Here is a 22,933-nt window from a genome sequence, read left to right as displayed (position 1 = left end):
GTCAGCTGCCATGCTAATAAATCAAATTCACCAAGGCAAGTTAGCTACATTTCCAGTACAAGTGGATATATCATAAGAGCCTGATAATGATACAACTACCAGAAAAACAAACATGCATTCTCTGACCTTGACAATAATTCACTAACAGCTTGCCTCACCGTTTCCCTAACACTGAGCCACTCTTCACAAGCCACCTCGGAAGCGGTTTTATTTCTGCGGGTGGGGAGTTTCATCTGTCTCATCACCGCTCTGTTAGGGAGTTCAGCACAGTAAGCAGCTAAATCAAATACAATGATACATTTTAGGATAATAGTCTCTTTAAACTGCCTAGGAGAGTTTAAATAGATTTAAACTGTAGGACAGGGCTTAGGGGAACACTGACAGAGGGTTTGTGCTCTTCACAGCATTTCACATACAGTTCTAAGACAACCAAAGCTGGATTCCCTTTGCTGATGTGTGACGATGCGAGATTGCTGCTGAGCTTGTAAGGAGTAAGCACATTGCCAGAATTGGACCCTTAGTAAATAGTACTGAAACCAACTTGGAAGAACAGTGACGTCAAGCAGGGGAGACCAAAAAAAGAGCTTTCATTTTAGACTGGTGATGTGATGGAATAGGCCATTCAGTATCCCCTGAAGTAACTCAGTATTACCTTACAGGGTTAAGTGCTGACAGGAAGGAGATCAGCTTAAACTAGTGGCTGTTGTCAGCACATGAACAGCTGGTTATAAACTGGCCACAGAAAGCATTCAGGCTCCAAATTAGAAATAGAAGACCATGGGTCTTGACTAGAAACCTAAGCAGTTGGAAAGGAATCTGGTACATTTCTAGAAGGGATTACATGATATAGTTCCAGAAGAGGCAAGAAACTGAATCTAGAGATCCTCACTTTGTTTCCAGTGCAAACTTCAGAGACAGGATGAGGAAATAGTGTAGTTCTCTTGCACACCATTTAACATCAGTAAGCTCCAAAGAAAGGGCACCTTTGTCTTTAGTAAGAGTATTTTATCTCCTGGTGATTGTCCTCCCTTTTGGCCAGCCAGTTTAAAACACAGGCAGGCAGTCTTTCACAGCAGAGAGCAGCAACTCTCACCACCATTGTTCACTCTGTGCTTACCTGTCCTCCCATGCTGCCAAGAGAAGTTTGTAGTTAGGGACAACGTCACAGAGAACTATTCCCAAAACCACAAAACCAAACCAAACCCCACAACCACACTTTCTTTTTACTTCAGTGGGGTTTCAAAATCTCCAGAGAAGGAGACCAAATAACCTTACAGGGCAGTCTTCTCCAGGGCTCCAGCATCCTCACAGAAAAGAGGCTTTTGCTCACGTTGAAGTGAAACCTCTTGGGTTCCAGTTTGTGCCTGTTGCTTCTTGTCTGTCACTGGGCACCACTGAGCAGAGTCCAGCCCCATCCGCTTGACCTCCACCCTTTAGCTACTGATCAGCACCAATCAAGTGTCCTCTCAGGCTGCTCTTCTCCAGGCTCAACAGCCCCAGGGCTTTCAGCCACCCCTCAGAGGGATGCTCCAGTCCCATACTGATGCTAGCTGCTTTCACAACGCCGGAACAATGCTGACAAAGGGATTTTGATTGCACTTGGAAGAAGTCATGCATAGAAAAAACACTTCCTCTTTTTTTAAACTTACAAAGGTAACTTTCTGTAGAAATAAACTCAAAGCTCAGTATCTCTGCCCTGACTGGAAATACACCAAGATGGGCAAGCAGTTTTGGGGGCACAGAATGCAGTTACGAAGGGGGACGGACTCACTTTGCAGTAATGTTTTTCCCATTGGCTAAAATCTACCCCCGTGGGAGGGAAGAGAGTGTATTTGCCAGATATGAAGAGTGACATTTCCAGTGAGTCAAGGAGCATTGCTTTTCAGGGGAGGGTTACAGTTATATTATTCTCTTTCTTTTTTATTCTCTTTTTCCTTTTCAGCAAATACATTTTTCTCTTACAAAGTGGAATATGTGTAGGAGTCAGCTCACGTAGAAAGTGGTTCCCTGATCAAAACAGATGGCATGCTGGCAGGGTAAGTTTTAAATGGCAGAGTGTTGATGTTGAAAGATTTCAACAGCAGCTTCCATGACAGGGACAGAGACACAAAAGACAAATACAAAATACAAAGACATTTCAATAACTCACCAGTGGATCACTTCTGTGGTTCATATTTCACTCCCGGTTCTCAGGATGCTAGAGGCAGTCTTCCTAACTGTGGGCACAACACAAGTTTTCAGCTCAATAAATCTCAAAAAAAAAAAATAATGAGGGTTCTATATTTAGGAGAAGCAGCTTGAAAACTAAAGCCATACTGGCATGGGGAAGGAATAAGTTGCCCGCTGGAAAGTGTTTCAGCAGAGCTCTTAGTGAAACAGGAGGGGAGACCTTATTGGTCCCTGCAACTACCCAAAAGGAGGTTGTAGTGAGGTGGGTGCTGGTCTTTTCTCCCTGGTATCAAGTGATAGATCAAGAAGAAATGTCCCCAAGTTGCACCAGGGGAGGGTTAGGTTGGACATTAGGAGAAATTTCTTTGCTGTGAGAGTGGTCAGGGATTGGAATAGGCTGCCCAGGGAGGTGGTGGTGTCCAAGAAAGGTGTGGCCATGGCACTTCTGAACATGATTTAGTGGTCATGGTGGTGTTGGGTTGACAGCTGGACACGATTACCTTAGGGATCTCTTCCAACTATAACACGTCTGTGATTCCATGACCAACTAATTCTTCTCCTGACTCACCCATCTCACGGAAGAAGGATTTTATTTGACTCTGAGCTTTTGTCCAATGTATTTTAGTTATCCATTCACTAGTCTATGAGCCACAGTAAACCAAAGTCTTCAAACTGGGGAATCTGCGAGGGTTTTGGAGGTTTTTTCCAATGTGTGGATAACATTTTCTTATTTCCCAAGGTTTGAAGAACATTTAACCAGAGAAATCACTTTGGCTATCTTAGTTAGACATTTTACCTCTCTCCTGTCTCTTCAGCTTTCCTTCCTTTTAATATAGACCTGAAGGTCAATGATACTTTTAAGACATTAAGTCATCTTTAAGAAGTTACTATTGATGTTTATTATTGCTCAGCCATTTCCTCATCTCCCCTGTTTTCATGGGCTCTTCCCTGAATCCCTCTTTTCTCTTTTGTCTTTCTCAGCTGAGGCCAATCTGCCTTTTTTCTAACCTTCTCATCAGCATTCTACTGCTTCTCATTTTCCCCATCTCTCCAGATCGAGGTCTACATCCAGATGTTCATGAAGCCTTTACTATCAATGAGATATGGCAGGCAGCCTTGTGGTTTTTAAGGCAAAACCAGACAAGTTTAGCCTTAATTCAACTCTTTGCTGCAGAGGAGGATGCATAAGACGGAATGGCAGCTATGAAAAGCAACAAATCATCAAAAGGAGATCAATGTTGTTTTTTCCACTGCCATGAGAAAGGTCTGTAGGTCTGAGGTACTCCCTGATCAAAAGGAGTGCTGTAAAGCCAGGCAAATTTGAAGTGTTTTACAAAAACACTTCTCATAAAATCATCTTGGCAGGAACCTCAGCAGAGCCCTGCCATGAGCAGCAGTATTAATTCCCTTGAACCTTGCTCAAAGAGATAACTGGGGGGAAGATGGGAAAGACAGGGTAGGTGTTACATTTGTCTTCAATTGTTTCATCTGGTAACGCTCGTGGCCAAAACCAGCGAGCAGGTTCTGTGCGCTCCCCACGGCACTGGGTTTATGCCTCTGATAGATTAGAGATGACCTGTGCTCTCTATGAAATTTGAAGCCTGTGCTCCCTGGGAGATCTCATGTTTCTATGAACTATGAAAATCGATCTTTCCATGAAACTTTTTTATTCCTGAGACTGAAAAACTACACAAAATTCTTTTACTCCCTTCCTTCATTCCTTTTCTTCCCTTCTTTTTCTCCTCTAGCTAGTTCTGTGGAAATAATCCCATCCTTACATGCCATTGATATGTACCAAAGTTGATCAGGTTGAACCAGAACACCCAGGCAAAAGTAAATTAATAAATATGTGTCTATTAAATAGCAATACAAAAGAAACCACAGCAATGTATAATAGTGGCAATGCACAGCAAACGCTAGAGAATACAACAGCCCCAACTTCAGACAGCTCGGAAAGGCACGCAGAGGAAAAAAGCTGCCTAGGAAGGCTGCATCCCTCTTCATGAGCCAAAACACACTGGATCCCCAAGGAGGTACAGCCCACAGACTGAGTTGTGCCCTGGCACTCTTAGCCAGTTGCCACCTATCGGCACAGCAACGACATTACTGAAGTGGTAAGGGAAAATATGGGGTCATGTCTTGCCCTTTCAGCTCCAATGAGCAAAACCAATCCGCACCACATGTGTGAGCTGTAGAAACGTGAATTATTTGGCCAGTAAGACACTCAGCAATAGACACAAATCAAGCAAGGTAAGGGAACAGCAAAGGAAGGAAACTCCCACTTTCCAGTAAACTTCTTTTCACTTCACCTGTCAGAATAATTTGCTCAGTGCTAAGAAAAGCAGATAGCCACAGGTAACCCCAGTTATTGCTCTCCATCCCAAGCCTCAAATTCAAGTGTGCAGCTTCAGAAACGCAGGTTTCTTCATTTATATGTGTGTGTATAAATGGACACATCACACACACACACACAAGTATATATAAGATTAGGGTGAGTAAACTTAAAGTAACCATGGGGTTGGCCAAGATGCCCTTCAAGGGTCCCTTCCAGTCTGACACATTCTATGGGTCTATACCAACTGCCTTCCTGGGTAGGAGTCAGAACTCCTAACAAGAACTCTGAGACAGATTTGGCTGGAATTTATCAGCTGTGTGCAGCACATTATTGGCCTCCTGGGTTGCACACCCAACTAGGAATACGGAGCTTTGCTTGTAGCAGGCAAGTTTGACTGATTAGAGCTAAGTTTCCATTTTCCCAAGTAATTTCTCTGTTCTCTTTGCTTTGGATCCTCAGACTGTGCCTTGCATGGCATGAGCCAAGCCCACAGAAATGACAACCACAAACTAGACAGGCAGAATCAGTTTCAATTTCCCGTGAACATGTTTAACAAGAAGGCTTTGCAGACAATCTTGTAGAGTGAAATTCAATGAGAGGCTTTAGGATACACTTTTATTTTCATTTCTTTACATTTCTGTGGCGAATAAAAGCTTTATTTTATTTAAGCAAAAAGGGAAATTACTGATTGTGTTCTGGGTTTGCTACTGCTGTGTCTTAAGAGGCAAAGCACTTCCAGAGAAGAATCTGAAAGCAGAAAGGGGGTTATCAGAGGCAAGACATGAAGTGCATTTCCCACTGCAACTGATGGTCATAGCAACAGAGTTTGGCAAGGTATCAGTACTTACTGAATTCCCCTTCAAAACCTGACTGTGACAGTCAGTGCTTCCCTACTTCTTCCACGTTTGCTGTCCTCAGCCTGCAGACTTCCCCCTAAGAGGAAAAGCTCAGTGATTCATGCCTTTGAGCCATTCTGTCCTATCTAGTGCAAAGCAGCTAGCAGCTGAGAGAAGCCAGACTGACAGTACTGACTTTGTGCCCAGGTGGCCAAAAAAGCCAACAGCATCCTGGCCTGTATCAAAGCAGTGAGTCCAGCAGGACCTGAAAAGTGATGGTGTCCCTGTGAGTTTGGTGAGGCCACACCTTGAGTACTGGGATCATTTTTGCAGCCCTCGCTAAAAAAAGGACATGAAGGTGCTGGAGTGTGTCCAGAGAAGGGCAGTGAAACTGGTCAAGGGTCTGCAGAATGGGGCTGGTGAGGAGTAGCTGAGGGAGCTGGGTTTGGTTAGTCTAGAGAAAAGGAGGCTGAGGGAGGTGGTGGAGGCATTCAGAAAAAGTGTAGACATGGCACTTGGGACATGGTTTAGTGGGCAGGGTGGGGCATGGATTGATAGTTGGGCTTAATCTTTTCCAACTGTAATGATTCTGTGACTCTAAGTACTCCAAATCACAAAGTCACACTACAGTGCCCTAAGCTCTAGAGACAATCTGAGGGATCCTCTTATTTGCCTTGCATTCTTTGAGACTTAAATAGTATTTTCAGGCTTTTCTCTGCTAAACCAGAAAGCACAGCTCACAGCAAACAAATAGAGGAAATGCAAACATGAGCCTTGAATTTAGTCAGTTTGCTTTAAGTAAAAGCTTTATAAAATATCTGGATTTGGCTATTGTGTTAACCTGTTCAACTTCAGGCAGCACCCACTCTAGAGGAGAGCTGCAGCAGTGTGGACAATGCATCCCTCCCACTTGTCGGTGAGAGAGTAAAGTGTTAGTAAAACAACAGCAGTGGCAGCTAGCAGGAGGGAGTAGCTAAAACAGCCAGCAAGGGACACAGGAAAAAAATGGCAAGGAAGGAAATAAAAGCTGTGAAAGCCTCAAAACAATCCATAAACCAAACAAAAACAAGAAACAAAAGCAATCAAAAGGACTCTGGCACAAGTCTCATATTTGTTCCTAAAGACATTTATATTTGGGTCTGGCAAAGTTTGACAGAAGAACTGTGCAGCAACTCTGGGGGCCCTCAGCAGCCTTGGCAGTAACTGAAGGCTTCTCAGTTAGAAAAGTTCACCATTCAACTCTGGCTTGTACAAAACGCTGGTGGCTACTTTAAAGGCTTCACATCTGTTTTGCTCCAGCTGGCCCCAAGATCAGAACTCATGTGGGTCAAGATGAAACTGCACTTCACATCCAACCAGAACTGCCCTAACTGGGCAAGCCTGCACCACTGAGCCTCTAACCCAAACTTGTAAGGCACTCAAAGTCAGTCACTATACTCATGTCAGTGGTCGGACTATTGCTCAAACATTCTATCCACTCAATCCCAAAATTCTATAAGGGGGAGGAAAAAAAACCCACCACAAACAAACCAACCCAAAAAAACAACCAACAGAAAAAATGGAACAGGACGATGAGGGATACACAGAACCAGACATCACCAAGCAGATGTATAGTGAAGCTACTCAGCAGTGGCCCAGATGGTGGCACCTGGTTAGTTTCCTCAGTAGCCATTCTCCCAAGGGTTTCATCTGATGGCCTCCTGACAGACAAAAAATATCCACAAAAGAAAGAAGTTTAAAGTGAAGGGCAAGTAGAGAAGTGACGCTGCAGGAAGGGAACCTCAACCGACATCTAGAGCAGGGAAATACACAGAAAGAGTCCAACAGCCTGGCAGGTAGAAATGGAATATTTGAATACAAGAATGCTTGTAAGTCACTGCATGGGAACAACGAAAGACCTTTAGAAACATACTCCCTTACAGCAGCTTTTACAACCCTACATGAGGCTAATCAATTATTCCATCAGTGTTACAGGACCAAAGCCATTTCCAGAGTGAGATTCTGACAGTCTACAGATTGACTTGATCCCTACCTGCACAGCATCACATGGGAGACAAGAGCCAGGGCAAAGTGATCCATCCCTTTTTAAAGGGGACAGCTAACATGCATCAGTAGGAGAAAAACAGTTCAGAAGAATTTCAGCTATGTGGAGAGAGCTGTGATTCACCACTTCAAAGTAAAAACTTGTGGTAAGAGACCCAGAGAGCAGAACAATGCTGGCACACATCTAGAGAACAAGTCCTCTGAGGAGTGCCTGAGGGAGCTGTGGTGTACCCTGGAGAAATGGAGGCTGAGGAGAGATCTCACTATCTACAGCTCCCTGAATGGAGACTGAAGCCGGGTGGGTTTTGGTGTCTTTCCTATAGCAACAACTGACAGAGCAAGAGGAAATTGGCCTCAAGTTGTACCAGCATAGTTTAGCTTGGATACGAGAAGAAAATTCTTCACAGAAAGTTCTCAGGCTGCCCAGGGAGGTGGTTGAATGCCCATCCCTGGAGGTGTTTCAGAGATGTGTTGCTGTGGGACTTGGTTTAGCATCAGCCTTGGCAGAGTTAAAGAATGGTTGGACTCAATGATCTTAAAGGTTTTGCCAACCAAAACAATTCTGTGATTCTCACCAACCTTATTTATTAGACTTGAGACACAAAACCTACTTTCTAAAGCAATATTAGCACTGCTGCTCCAAACACTACTGCAGCATGGATTGCACTGATGGCACCATCTGGAGATGGTGACATTTGTCTCTCCTGACAGCAAAGTCTTCCACCTTTAGCTTCCACTGGTGTACGTATACTGGTAGTAGGAAAACTGTGAGACTCTCACTACGAAATGCCTGCCCACAGTAACATTTTCAATGTGACACACATCATGAGTAATTACAGGAAAATGCTCAGCCAAAAACACATTGTTCCAGGAATCTTCAAGAAGTTCTTCCTCATCTGCAATCCATCTTTTAAAAATGCTAACTTTATAACCTGCAAACCAGACCCCTTTCATAGAATCAACCAGGTTGGAAGAGACCTCTAAGCTCATCCAGTCCAACCTAGCACCCAGCCCTAGCCAATCAACCAGACCATGGCACTAAGTGCCTCATCCAGGCTTTGCTGTGTACAGCACAGTTCAATACCCAATGACTGGCAGACAAGTAGCCTATTACAAAGAGGTGTTGTTCATGGCTTCTAGTACATAATAAGTACTTATAGTAACACAATGTATTTGCTCTGATAAGATTATTAACACAATATCAGAAGAAAATCCATAAAAATCTCATTATGCAGCCCAAAGTTAGAGCATGAAAAGCTAGCCCAGGCGCTCGCACTGAAGGCTGGAAGCTGTAATTAATTTCAGACACATAACACTAGTGGAAGGCTTCATTCCTACAGGAATTGCATTTTAAAATTTCACTACTATGTGCTGATTAGAAAAGAACTGCAAGGCCAACAGGCTTCTAGCACTGCTTTTAATTTCATACAGATGCTTATTACAAACCCAGCTCAGGCTGGTAGAAATAGGGAGAGCAGATGCTTTAGAGGCTGGTGATTGAAAGCTACCTATCACGAGCTGCTGGAAGTCGGTCTGCAACAGGCTTTTCCACTCTCACCTTTGAAAAGCAGAGACCATGGAAGTACTACTGCCAGGATGGTCAAACAGCTTGCTGCTTACAGTGCACCTAAGACCCAACAAGTCGAACAAAACCACACCTAACTAGTCCTCCTGTTGGACTAGTAGGCCTAAACACAGCCTGCATTTGGGAGATGTTAATCTGAATCTAAGAAAAGCTGTGGGGAAGGGCAAGAAGTCTGCTTGTCACAGACAGGTGACTTGAATCACTGCCCTCCCAGCTCTGAGCACGGCGCAGCTGCTCCCGCACACGGTGCTCAGGTGCCTACCTCACCACACGGTGCTGAGCTCCGGCTGGCTCAGCCAGACAGACTGCTGAGGTTGCTTGTGTATTCAGTTGCTGGATTGCCATTACCTTGCTACAGCACTGCTCAAAGTAAAAAGTCAGATGTATATCAATATTAACCTCAAGTTCCCTTCCCTACTTGTTTCCTTCGCCAATGCTGCCACCTTCTGATGGCGAAAAGTTCCACCCAGCAGCTCAAGCCCACAAACTTCACCATCGCAGCCTTTGCAAACTTCAGGCTCAGGAATTCTCTTTCCCCTCCCCAGTCCCATCTCCATCAGTGGGGTTTTTGCACATGGACAGAAGAGAGGATTTGCAGGATATACAATTGTAACACAACAAATGGTTATGAGACCAAACCTGGAAGATGCCAAAGCTGATGTTTGCTCATCTGTTTGGTTCTAAACTGCCCCGCTCCCACTGCACTGAAGCCACAGAGAACTTCTGCGAGTCCCTGAAAATTGCACTTTCTGTCTGTTTTCCCCTCTCTCCTGAAGTAGTGACCTTGGAAAGCCCTTGTGTTTGAGAGGTTTAGTCCCTATTTATGATTTCTGGAGGAATACAGAAGGAATTATTTCCTTGAAGAACATTAAATACCGACCTAGAACCTGACCATTCCTCACTAGGAAAGCTGCCAAACTAATACATCCTCATATCCTTGAGGATTTTTCAGTAGAGCTCACTTCATTTAATAAATTCACAGACGTTGACATCAGGCTGAGGCAGTGGGGGGATAAAAAAAAAATGCCTCACAACTGACTAGCACTCCAGAAATACAGTTTTGTGGGGCTTTTATCCTGCTAAGCATGAACGAGTGGAATGTATGGGTGGCATAGAGAATAGCAGCATTTGATTACACAGCAAAATCAGCATTGAAAGACACATCTACATCCAAAGAGTGAAAACAAGCTTCATTGCCAAAGGTCTGCCATGGCATCTGGGGGCTCTCACAACCAACTGCAGGAATGTACCTGTTAAATCAAGTGGAAACCTGGAGCTTAGCAGAGAGGAAGTACAAAGATGTCACAGAACCTCTGAAATGCTCTTACTCTAGATTCTGTCACTGCAACAAGCACCTCTATCTAACTTGCTTGTATCACAGCTAGATGTCCCAGCCCCTTGTCTGCTGGTTTGCAATCCGTCATTCCCGCTCCCTTTTACACTCAGGGTCCTGCTGAATATTTAACGCCAAGGGAAGTGCTCTGCTCCGCCTCAGAGCAGACAGCTATTTCCCAGCACAGGCTCTCCTACCCGGGGCAAACTGCTGATCGCTGAGCTGCAGAGAAGCAGCGTGCCCAAGCACCTCCCTGTGTTGAAGGCAGGCATCAGTGAATGTTGGCCTCCGAGTGAAAAAGCAGAAGGAACTGTAACTTCAAGAATGGTGGCGAGATTCAAGTAGCAAAGTGCCCAGTCTTGTCAGGATTTGACATCCTGAGACAGAGCCAGAAGCTCTGTGTGTGGCATGGGGACTTCACTGGCAGCAATCGAGGCATGCCTGGAATTACACAGATTATTCTTCTGCCTGCATTGTCACAGGACCCCACCATGGTGGGGGATAGAAGGACTTGTGGAGATCACAGAATCAGAGTGGGAAGGGACCACAAGGATCAGCCAGTTCCAACCCCCCACCTCACAATACATCAGGCTGGCCAGAGCCTCATTCAGCCTGGCATTAAACACTTCCAGGGATGAGGCTTCCACCACCTCCCTGGGTAACCCATTCCAGGCTCTCAGCACCCTTATGTTGAGGAACTTCTTCCTAACATCCAATCTGAATCTACCCATTTCTAGCTTTGTTCCATTCCCCCCAGTCCTATCACCCCCTGATAGCCTAAAAAGTCCCTCCCCAGCTTTCTTGTAGCCCCCTTAAGATACTGAAAGGCCACAATAAGGTCACCTGGGAGCCTTCTCCTCTCCAAACTGAACAGCCCCAACTCATTCTGTCCTTACAGCAGAGCAGCTGCATCTCTCTGATCATCCTCATGGCCCTTCTCTGGACATCTTCCAGCACCTCCATAGCCCTCTTGTAATAGTGGCTCCAGAACTGGATGCAGTACTCCAGACAGGGTCTCACCAGTGTGGAGTAGAGGGGAAGGATCACTTCCCTCGCTCTGCTGCCCACACTGCTCTTGATGGATCCTCTGGTCCAGCTCCTCTTTGAGAGCAGGTTCACCCAAGCAGGTTGCACAGTATGGTGTCCAGGCGGGTTTTGAATGACCCCAGAGCTGGAGACTCCACCACTATTCTGGGCAGCCTGTTTCACAGGGAGGAACTTTATGTTTAGGTGGAACTTCCTATGTTCGAGTTTGTGCCTGTTACCCCTTGTCCTGTCACTGGGCACTCCTGGGAAAGACTGGCCTCATACTGCTGACACACACTCTTCCAGTCTTCTCTGGACTAAAAAGCCCCAAGTTACAGAACCACAGAATTAATCAGGTTGGAAAAGACCTTTGAGATCATCAAGTCCAATCTATCACCCAACACCATCTAATCAATTAAACCATGGCACCAAGTGCCAGATGCCACATCCAGCCTCTTTTCAAACACTTCACCTTTGGTTCACAAGAGAGCTGCTCTAGTCCCCTAATCCTCTTGGACTAAGATGCCAGCTGAAGATCATCACAACTAACACATCTGTTGGGCACAACTGCAACACACAGAGGGCTTTCACACACCATTTGCAGAACCACCAGCAGCACAACTCTTCACAGTGGCACTGCACCAACAGGACTGCTGAAGGGAATTCCTTATAGCTCAGTTCTTTGGATTTTGGTTCTCTTTATTGCTGAGAGTATGTTCACAAGGGGCTCAGCAGTATAATATGGTCCACGTGTCTAGAAGCTTGCATTTGCAGCTCTCATGCATGACAGCCTGATAGCCTGCAACTTGTTGGGCATCTGCTGAATCACTGTACCAGCCCAATAGAACAGGGGACTCCAGCAGCTCTAAGTGCTTTACAACATCTCCAAGAGGTTACTCTTAGAGCTGATTCTGCACCAGAGCCAGAAGTGCTAGGTTGTATGTCACTTAAGAGTATGACAATTTTAGCAAATTGACAATAGCAGATAAGCTTTTAATACCATATAATGGAAGTGGTTTGTGACACAGAAGCTATCTAAGTTGAATCCATCTCAGTACGTGATGATTATTTTTACAGGAAGCCTTCTGGAAGAGCCATGGGTCCACCCGAGCAGCCCATCAGCTGTGCCAGCTGGCTCACCCTATTGAGACTTGCAAAACCAAAGCATCTGTAGACTTTCAGGTCATTACAAGGCACAGTCTGAACACAAACCTGTGTTTGCTGCATAACTGAAATCTCTCTGGTAGAGAACACAGGTGCAGAGCCAGCTGCTAGAAATGTTACACTGGAATAAATACCCCAGAAGTGTTATATGTCTTTCAGAAATTAGCAGGAACAGTGGGTTTAAAGAGACCTTTCCACAGGAGTGTCACAATCACCAGTATTAACTCTAGGGAATTAAATTACTGCCCAAATTTGTTATTCTGCTCCTGAGCAAAGCACTCACCTCTAAGCAGGTTCAGAGAATGCTCTCAAATCAAGGCATTCTGACACTGAATAACAGCTAGAGAACTGCAGAGCCAAAGGAAAAGGAAAAGCAAGTATCTTGTGGGACCGGTGATGTGTTAGAGGAGTGTTCAGTGAATGTCATGGCATATTAACAACAAAGCCAAACCAGATCTACAGATGGAAACAACTACTGAATGAGGTCTAAAATGTGTCAGGTGACAGAAAGCCAAAAGCTGCAACTCAAATTCTTGAGAACAATCTCTTTGAATTTCCTTCACCCAAGTTTTTATCACATCCTGTCAGTACGTTTTCTGCTTTCACTTGCATCATTCTTTTGCAATAAGTGCTTCTAATGACAACAAATACAAAGTACAGTCACAGTGCACATTAAGGCAATGTGAAACAATAGAATCACACAATCACTCAGGGTTGGAAGGGACCACAAGGATCAACCAGTTCCAACCCCCCTGCCATGGGCAGGGACACCTTACCCCACATCAGGAAAAACAACCAAATAAAAATTTAACGATAAATAAAAGGTATGTAAGGTAGGGGAGTTACAGAAAGAAAGTATAGGGAAGGGAAATGCCATCCCTGCAGGTGTTCAAGAAAAGCCTGCATGAGGCATTTAGTGCCATGGTCTAGTTGATTGGACAGGGCTGGGTGCTAGGTCGAACTGGATGATCCTGGAGGTCTCTTCCAACCTGGTTAATTCTATGAAAGAAGGCTTGTGCCCCCCTCTCCAGCCTGTCCAAGTCCCTCTGGATGGCATCCTTGCCTTCCAATGAGCTGTAATACTATAGAAAGTTAGACTAAACTCACTGCAAAAAAAAGAGACATATTTACTTTACTAGTATTTAAAACACAGTTATTATTTTGTGTCCTCTATAATTTTGTTTTGAGGGCACATTCCTCTAGATGTCTCCAAGCAGAAGACAGCAATTTCCAAAGTGTCTTTATAGGAATTACAGCACACTGAAAGAACTATAGGAGATTAAATCTGACAGCTAGGCAGTCAGCCTAACTATTCTTACTTCAGAAAGTAGCTTAGGGTTTTCCAGGCCTTATATAGCTGATCTATCTCTATCTAATCAGATGCAGAGGGAAAAAATGATTGTGCAGAAGTGGGAATTTTTAGGCAGAAAGGAGTACTGTGCAACTCAGAAACCCCAAGGAGGAAACCACTGCCAGCAGAGGCGACAAAGAGTGAAAACCCAGATAGCACCAGCACGGCGCTAACACCAAATCCTCAGCGCAGACTCTGAACTCTCCCTCACACTGGTCAGCAGCTCCTCATGGGAAGGAAACCCAGCAGAGCAGCTCTGCAACTGCTCATCGCCACACGGCGGCGCTAAACAGAAGTTAGCCTGAAAAGCCTCTGCATTGGGAAATGTGTCCGTGCCTAGCTCCTTATACTCCATTCCAGCCATACATTTAGGGACACCTCCATGAGAGAAGCTGGACCCAAAGAAGCAGTCGCACAGTCTGTTGCTGAGGTGTTGAGGTGAATCTGCACATGTAAGTGAAAACGTAAACACAACAAAAGTGAAAGCACTTGAGGTAAGTCTGATGTGTACCACAGAATCGTAGGCAGGCTTCAGTTGGAAAGGGCCTTGAAACTCAGCCAGCCCAACTGTTCCCTAACTCTGCCAAGGCTACTGCTAAGTCATGTCCCTCAGCACCACGTTTGTGCATCTTTGAAATGCCTTCAGGGATGGGGATTCAACCTCCTCCCTGAGGAGCCTGTGCCAGTGCTTGAGAATCCTTTCAGTCAAGAGTTCATCTGATATGCAGTCTATGATATGGTACCACAGCAACCTGGGTACACACCAAGATCCAGGCTGCCTTCTCTAGGATAACTCATACCTGTGAGCTCAGGTATTTACCTGAACTACCCATAATAAATCCACCACAGAGCAGCCTCTCTGCCCTACATTCATTCCTATGATCATTTGTTGCTGTGCCCTGATCTACTGGAAGAACTTAATAATGTACATTTGCCATGTGGATGCACAGGAACCTCAAAGAAAATTTGAGCTGAGCTGTCCAACTGCACCTCCGTCATCTGTGGAGCAGAACTCAAATCAGCGCTTCTGCAGGGGGCAATCTTCAAAATACTACCCTCCTTTCTGTGATCTCTGATCAAGAGTCACCATCCCTGCAGGCATTAAAAAAAAATTGTTTCTGGATCAGTGGATGTGAAAGAAGTTGATTAGCACTAGAGGTACACATCCTTCCAGCTCTTAAGTCTTCTCTACTGTTATTTCGCCTTTGCCTTTCCTCCCAACCCTTCTGTTGTGTTGGCTCTTGCTGTATCCAAGTAACAATCTCTGATTTTACTCTTTGACTGTTTTTTCCCCTCAACAACTATTTGTTCTTTGCAAACCTTATGCTGCTCTGCAAATTGTTTGCTTCAGCTGTTTGCTAAACCTCTGGAAGAAAAAAGACAACAGTCCCTGTTACCAGGCAACAGCCAGGTTCTGCTATGTGCGGTGTGAGGGGTGTGCTCCTGTTCCATGCAGTTGATTCAAGAGCACCTGAAGCTGCTCAGGCATCAGTTAGTCTCCTTACTCTGATTGGGTTTGCTCATTTATAATTAAATCAGGCAACGTCAACTCTCTGCAGCCTGACTCCTGAACAAAGTGTAGCAGTAAGAGTAGGAAAAGCACTTAAGCATAGTTTTAGCAAGGTTACTAGAGTAACCGGGACTGCACCAATCGAGTAGCGTGTCTGCAACAGGCTCACCCTTCAGCATGCAGCTGGCTGCTTTGGCCATCACAAGAGAGCTGCTCCTTCCCTTTTTTATATCTCTTAAGCCAGATGCTTTGTTCAATGAGTGTTCACTGGAGCCCAGCAGATGATCATAGAATGGCTTCAGCTGGAAGAGACATTGAAGATCATTTTCTTCCAATCCCTCTGCCATGGGCAGGGGCACCTCCCAGGAGACCAGCTTGCTCAAAGCCTCATTCAGCCTGGTCTTAGGCACGTCCAGGGAGGAGGTGTGCTCCACCTCCCCGAGTGACTTACTCCAGTGTCTCACTACCATTATGGCAAAGAACTTCTTCCTAATGGCCTATTCAAAGCTACCCTGATGTAGCTTCAAACCATTGCCCCTTGTCCTATCACCACAGGGCCTTGTCAGAAGTCCCTCTCCAGCTCTTGTGTAGCCCTTGTCAGGTACTGGAAGGCTGTTGTAAGGTCTCCAAGATCTTCCCTCAGGTTTGAGCAGTGGGAACCAAAAGCATTTGGTAACACCATGCCATAGATGAGCAAGCAGAGAGAAGGTGTGGAAAAGTAGAGAAGGTGCTGCAAGTACACTGTAACCAGTTTGCATAACCACGAACCTCTGATGCATTCCTGAAATGTTACTCACATTGAGACTTAACTGAACTTCTTGATCAGCACTACCAACGTACAGTATGGGGGTTAGTACCTGAGTCCATGGTGCTGGTCTCCAGGGTGCTGTCAGAGCTTACTCTTATTCCAGTGCTTACACTGAGCCCAGGTTCACAGCATTAGCTGTGCCACTGAGCAACCACATCACGTTTCTCAGTAGCAGGGCAGTTTGCTTTGTCCAACACCAGCAGATACTACTTTGCTTAACCAGCCTAGAAGTGGAAATTGGTGATGCTTAACGAGCAGAGGCTTATTCAGACTTCAGTTTGCAGAAACAGATGGAATTTGATTTTCTCACAACTGCTACAAGCTGAGAATAGTTAAATGTTGCTATGGAAGTGGAAAGGTACAACAATAAAGCAATATGCAAGTCAAACAGCCTTGAGATTGGAAAATAAAAATATTTCTTCACATGGGCGTCTGCCACGAGCACAGCTAGAGTACATTATGGGATGGTTACACCTGATTGTAGAATGAGGTCACTGTAGCTATACAACCATTTTGATGAGGGTTTTCATAGAATCATAGAACCCTTGCATAGCCAGAGTGACAGTGCTGAGACCACACATTGCAAGACATCCAACCTGCCCCTGGAAAGTCTTCCTGCTAAGACCACAAGTCCTGGAGATACACAGATCATCCAGAGGAGCCAGGGACAAGGCCAGGGATTGTCTGCCTCCTTTCCAGAGGCCTGGGAGAAATCAAGTCTCAGCAGCCAATCAGACAGAGTTCCACTTGCTTTGGGCACTGTCTGATTTATAATTTTGTGAGTAAATACTTAAGAGCCTCTTCCAGTATATCTGTGGTGGCCACTTCAAGTGCTCAGGTTTTGCCTGTGCCCTGCGTGTCTAAATTTCCAACCTGTGCATTATTTGAACCTGTGAATAAGTTTCTGGCAAGTTTTAATGTTAATAAACAGTTTTCATAGTTATTAACAAGCATCACCTGGATAGCAAAATTAATACAGGTTATTAATTTCACATAATCCTTCACACCTTGACACCTTCCATGCTTTACACCTGGCTTCTTCATGTCTGATCTTACCGCAATTATAGGTAATGCTCTCTAACTTAGCCTAGAAAGGGCTTTAGCTGCTTCCTTTCAACCAAAGAGGAGGGAAAAAACCAAACAGTAATTAATTTGGAATAGATCAGTCTCCAACTATTGCTTTCGGCCTACAAATGAATTCCTGGTACAGATCCATACGCACTGCCTCAAGAAGCCCAGCTTCCAGCCTACGGTGTTTTGCTGCTAACTTCACAGGGATTTCACCTGAAAGGAATCCAAAGTTCTTTCACCAGACTGAAAGGCTGAGGTGCAAAGGGCAAAAACACCTCACTGAAAATTCAGCAGATGCATGACTTTTAGAGACAATCAAATTAGCCCTGATAACCTCACTGTGCCCTCTCCATAACCTGCTTTAACGAAATCTTGAGTGAGGCTTCACATTGAAATGTTGCAGAAGAAACTCAGAGGTACTCAAAGTTTCAGATTGTAAGAGGGAGAGGCCATGGTGCTGTCTTAGAGGCTATGTCTCACTGGTGCCAAAGGTGAATCCTTTTATTTCAGCAATTCATTTCTTTCCAGCTTGACACTAAGACCTGTTTTGAAGATAGAAAGGTTTAGCTGGTACCTAAATTGGCTTAAAGAGTACTTAACATTTTTGCAGTAGCACACAGTGGAATTGTTATGAAGAGATGAGTCAGAGCCTGGAATCCCTTTATCACTGTAAAAATACACAATTTGACTGACATCTCTAAGTACTGACTTCTCTAGCTAATAAGAGAAGTAAAAGAAGCAACTAAGACCCTAACACTAACTTAATGGATACAAACTTCTTGAAACATGAATTGTTAGTTGAGATTTGCCACAAGCCATGGCTCACAGCACCAGGAAATTCTGAAACACAGATATCACTCTTGAGGAAACCTAATCAAATTTCCAAATGTTGTGCTAATCCAGGGGCCTCCAGGAGAGCTGGAGAGGGCCTTCTAGCAAAGGCATAGAGTGACTAGTGGCTTCAAACTGGAAGAAGATGGATTTAGGTGAGACATTAGGAAGCAATTCATCCCCACGAGGAAGGCGAGGCCCTGGAACAGGTTGCCCAAAGAAGATGCAGAGGCTCCCAGCTTGGAAGCATTTAGGGCCAGGCTGGATGGAGCTTTGAGCAACATGACCTAGTGAAAGGTGATCTTTAAGGTCCTGTTCAACCCAAACCATTCTGTCGGTCTATGACACATAACGAATACAAATAACATTTGATCTCTATTAAAAGCTCTGGCTTCATTAATAAGCCTGTGGCATACTATGTAAAACTAAGCGTTTGGTGTCTTATCCTGTTTGTGGCTCTTTTGGAAATGTATCTATTACAGCTGCTCAGCTCACCTCTTGTCTCAGTACTGTGCTGTGTGCTCCACACAGGCTACATTACTTGTTTTAAAAAGTTCAAAGATCAGAGATAGTGGAATTAGGAAACTCAGGGTACAAATCTTCAGTAACTAAGAGGCTCTAAGGAACTGCATACCAACATGCTAAGATATTAACAGTGCTTTCACATTACAGTCCTTTTTCCTGCTTTAATATTCCATGTATTTGTAAAAGTTTACTTTAGAAATAAACTCCACAGGGTTCCTGGCAGAGACGCTCTGCCACAACAGTTTATACCAGCCATCTGTGGCATGCCAGAAGCTTCCCGAATGTTCTGCCACCTGACTCAAAAATCCTGAAGCTTTTCACTTTTTCCTGCCAATTTCCATCCATACTATGTCTGTTTCCAACACTGAAAACCTAGAAAAACAAAATATATACGAATCGAAGATGCATAAGATAATAAATTCAGCCACAGTATCATGGCCAAAGACAAGACCAAAAACTGCATTAATCTTTGTCTGTGGGGTTTTGTCATCCAGGAGAGCTGCATGCTCCAAAAACAGTTGCCAAGGAGCAAGAGGGCTCCCATTTTTTACACACAATGACACTCAGTGTCATTTCCTTTCAGCACCCTAATGGTGTCAGGCTGGATGCGAGGCTGATTTCTATTCCTGCAGGTGACCAAAACCTTTCAGTCAGCACAGACAACATTTCTGCTGCTAGTGTTTCAGTTTCTTGTGTGTAAAGCATAGGGCATGTAAGAAGGCTCTGACAATGATTGGTCAGTTTGCAATCAATGCAGACTCTCTTCTGGGAAATACAGCAGCAAGTGATCAAAGGAAACACAAAGAACCAAAACAAGACATTAAAACAATTCCACCTCTGTGCTGGCTAAAACCAGGGAAAGCCACCCTGAGATTTGTATTTGCTCCACATGGAAATGCACTTCCACGGAAACAGCAACGTGTGCTAAGCCATCTTCGTGGAATTGTTTCTGCTGAAGCATAGAATCTTGAAAATTAAGGCCTGTTTGCACCAGAGTCACAAATTCATTTTGGGTGGAAAAGACCTCCTAGATCGCCAAGTCCAACCATCAACCCAACACCACCGTGCCCATTAAACCACACCCTGACATGCCACTTCTACACGTTTTATAAACACCACCAGGGATGGAGACTCTGCCACCTCTCTGGGCAGTCTCTTCTAATGCCTGACCACTCTTGCAGCAAAGAAAGTTTTTCTAATATCCAACTTAACTCTCCTCTGGTTCAATTTCAAGCCACTTCCTCTAGTCCTACCACTTGATACAAGGGAGAAAAGATCAACTTCCACCTCACTGCAACCTCCTTTCAGGGAGTTGTAGAGGGCAAAGAGGTCTCTCCAGATCAAACAATCACAGCTCCCTCCACTGCTCCTTGAAAGACCTGTTCTCCACGCAAGAAGGTGAGACCAACTTCATTGAAGGATGCAGTTAGAACAGAAGGGGACAGCTCACTTAGAAACACGCAGAAAACGAATATGGTGTGGGTTGGGGGTTTCATGCCTTTTCTTCCTCAGATTTTTGGTGCATGGGGCTTTTTGTGCCTTTTCCCTCTCAGCTGTTTGGTTCATGAGGTTTTTCAGGCCTTTTCCCCCTCAATTTTTGGTTTGTGGGGGGTTTTCATGCCTTTTCTCTCTCAGCTGTCTGGTTTGTGGTTTTTTTCCCCCTGTTTCTATCTCAGCTAAAGGATTTTGTCCATTGCCTTGGAGTTCATGCCTTTCGTAAGCTAAGCTTTGTAAAGTAATATAGGTGAAATATTCTCGGTGGGCATTCTTACACAGGCTTACATAATTTCTGAAGCTACTCTGAACTAGGGGAGTTCTCAAAAGCCAAAGTCTTTTTCCTACAGTACCGTTTGAGCTTTTCTAATGGGTAATGACTTTTCTCAGCTTCATGCTTCAGCTGGTTTCCTTGGATGTGCTGCTGATATTAGGAACATTACCAGCTGTCACTCGCTTCATCAGGCTCTAGACAATGAGTCAGAGCTGGGGTGTCCTTCGCATGTGCTACCCAGCTTTTGCCAGTGCAGTGCTCTCAGTCCTGCAGTGGCAATTTCCACATTACCAGACTAAGTATGCTTTCAAATAACACACAGCTAAGTGTCCATGATTTCTACGGAGCTTTTCCTCCTGCTTTCTCTTTTCTGCTATCATCAGCATCTTTCTATCTTTGCCTGTGCTCCTGTAAATTTTAACACTGTTTTTTAGATTACATCAGGAGTTTCCAAGTTATTCAACAAAGACAGCATGTCAACAACCAAATATTTCACTTTCAAACCAACACTGACTGTATGTTCCCCCAAAGCCAAAATATTCTCCAAAGCTAACACATTCTCTTGTGGCCGTACAGGCAAGAGCTACCTTTCCTCCACTCACAGCTGCCTGTCTTCTGTCATAAGCAAGAAACCTGCTGCCTTTACTTATAAGGAAAAGCTGGGAGATCTGCAGATGCTTAGTCTGGAAAACAGAAGACTGAGGAGATCTTATTAACATTTATAAATATCTGAAGGGTGAATGTCAAGAGAAAGAGGCCAGTCTTGCCAGCGCCAGGACAAGGGGCAATGGACACAAACTGGAACACAGAAAGCTCCACCTCTACATGAGGAAAAGCTTCTCTGTTCTGGGAGTGATGGAACAGTGGAGCAGGCTGCCCAGAGATGTTGTGGAGTTTTTCTCTCTAGAAATTCCCAAGAGCCATCTGGATGTGTTCCTGTGTGACCTGCCCAGGGTGATCCTGCTTTGGCAGGGGGGGGTTGCCCTCAGTTAGCTCCAGAGGTCCTTTCCAACCCCTACCATTCTATGATTATCTTGCCTAGACTTGATGATCTTTAGGTCTTTTTCAGACAGGTGATTCTATAATTAAGACTGAAAAATGACTGTGACCTTTTCAATTTACGTGTGCAACTCAGAGAATGGCATTCCAGAAAGAATAGGGCTGCAGGATGCAGAGTGATGCACTTAAGCCGAAACTAACAAGATCTTTGAAGGTCTTCAGTAGTCTGCTTCCAGTGAAGTCTAGAGTCTCCCAGACTTGCTACCTGGCACACAAGCCATAGCATCAGTTCTCATGAACAGATTGTGAAATTTGCAATTTCCTGGGAATTTTTTTGTGCTGCAATCTACTGATTCCATCACCCCACCACCACCCCCCCCCCGTTGTCAGGCTGCTCACTTCTCATGCCAGCTGCTCCACCCACCTGTTCCCCTGAGTATAACTTAATAATCTCCATTTGATATAAACTGGAGCAGACCGAGGAAGTGTAAGCTTTCAGAGTAGGATGATAGCAGAGGGCAGCTCTGGGGGAGTTGAATGTCTGGCAGCATATATACAGCAAGCACAGGAATTTGATCAGCAGTGATGAATAGATCAGTTCAGGGAGAACACCCATTAAGCCGGTTGGTGTTATGGGGACTGATTCTGCATGGTGCTGTTTAGCTGGTAGCCACACAAACAGTTTTTGGACAGATTAAATGTTCTTCCCCCTTTCTGACCTTCTAGCCTTCCTCAGATATCATGCTGAAGGGTCTACATCCAAGCAGAAATTCCAACTCCTGCAGTCAGAGGATGAACAAACTGACAGGCACAGCTTCCAGCCCCTGAGCAAAGAAAACCCATGAATCATTTCAGTTGGAAAAGACCTCCAAGAGCACCAAATCCATCGACCCAACAACACCATGGCCATCAGGCTGTGTCCTTAAGCACCGGGGCTGCATTTGGACTACAATGGAAGTAGGGAATGCTTCTTAGGACAAGAAAATAAATCTCAGGTGATACAATCAAGAGCAGTTTGGAAGGAAGCTACAAAGAGCAGATCAGCAGAAGCTCACTGTGGCATTATGGACCTTGAAATGACAAATTAAATGTAAACTACACAGGTAAAAATAAGGAGCAAAACATTACTGAAGTCACAAATGTCACAGAATTACAGAATGGTGAGGGTTGGAAAGGACCTTCAGATGTCATTTTGTCCAGTCTCTGCTAAAGCAAGGTCCCACAGAGCAGGCTGTCCACAATCAAAATGTCCAGAAGGGTATGGAACCTCTCCAGAGGAGACTCCAGAGCCTCTCTGGAGGGCCTGCTCCAACGACTTGTATTTCATTCATTACACCATCACTTAAAAATACTTTAGTCTGCTTTTCCCAGTAATTATGGATTCACAATGTATGTGCAGGTCCTTCTCTCCCTAGTTCTTCTAGCATTCCAGTGGGTGTTCCTCCAAGGGAATCCACACCTCAGCAACAAGAAGGCACAGCACTTCTTCCTAAGGTCAGACAGCTGCTGAAAGCGCTCTTCCTCGGCACATCCATCTCTGTATTTCAGAGATTGTTACACAAGGTGGCAGAGAGGAGCT

The 22,933-nt window shown here is 44.7% G+C and overlaps 1 long non-coding RNA gene across 9 annotated transcripts in view; it reads right to left on the bottom strand.

The window, feature by feature from the left end:
- Positions 1 to 22,933, bottom strand: part of LOC135178539 (uncharacterized) — a 70,738-nt gene that overhangs the window by 30,195 nt on the left and 17,610 nt on the right. For 6 of the 9 annotated variants that reach the window (XR_010303599.1, XR_010303598.1, XR_010303596.1 and 3 more), the window contains exon 4: positions 2,150 to 2,216. This is a non-coding gene — a long non-coding RNA (uncharacterized LOC135178539). Of the gene's footprint in view, positions 1 to 2,149; positions 2,217 to 15,632; positions 15,655 to 18,855; positions 18,960 to 21,790; positions 22,179 to 22,933 lie in introns of those variants that run through there. The other 3 variants (XR_010303608.1, XR_010303605.1, XR_010303603.1) reach the window with 3 other exon arrangements.

Source organism: Pogoniulus pusillus, chromosome 10 (genome assembly GCF_015220805.1).
Source record: "Pogoniulus pusillus isolate bPogPus1 chromosome 10, bPogPus1.pri, whole genome shotgun sequence".
NCBI lineage: Eukaryota > Metazoa > Chordata > Aves > Piciformes > Lybiidae > Pogoniulus > Pogoniulus pusillus.
This window is presented reverse-complemented; position numbering and strand designations above follow the sequence as displayed.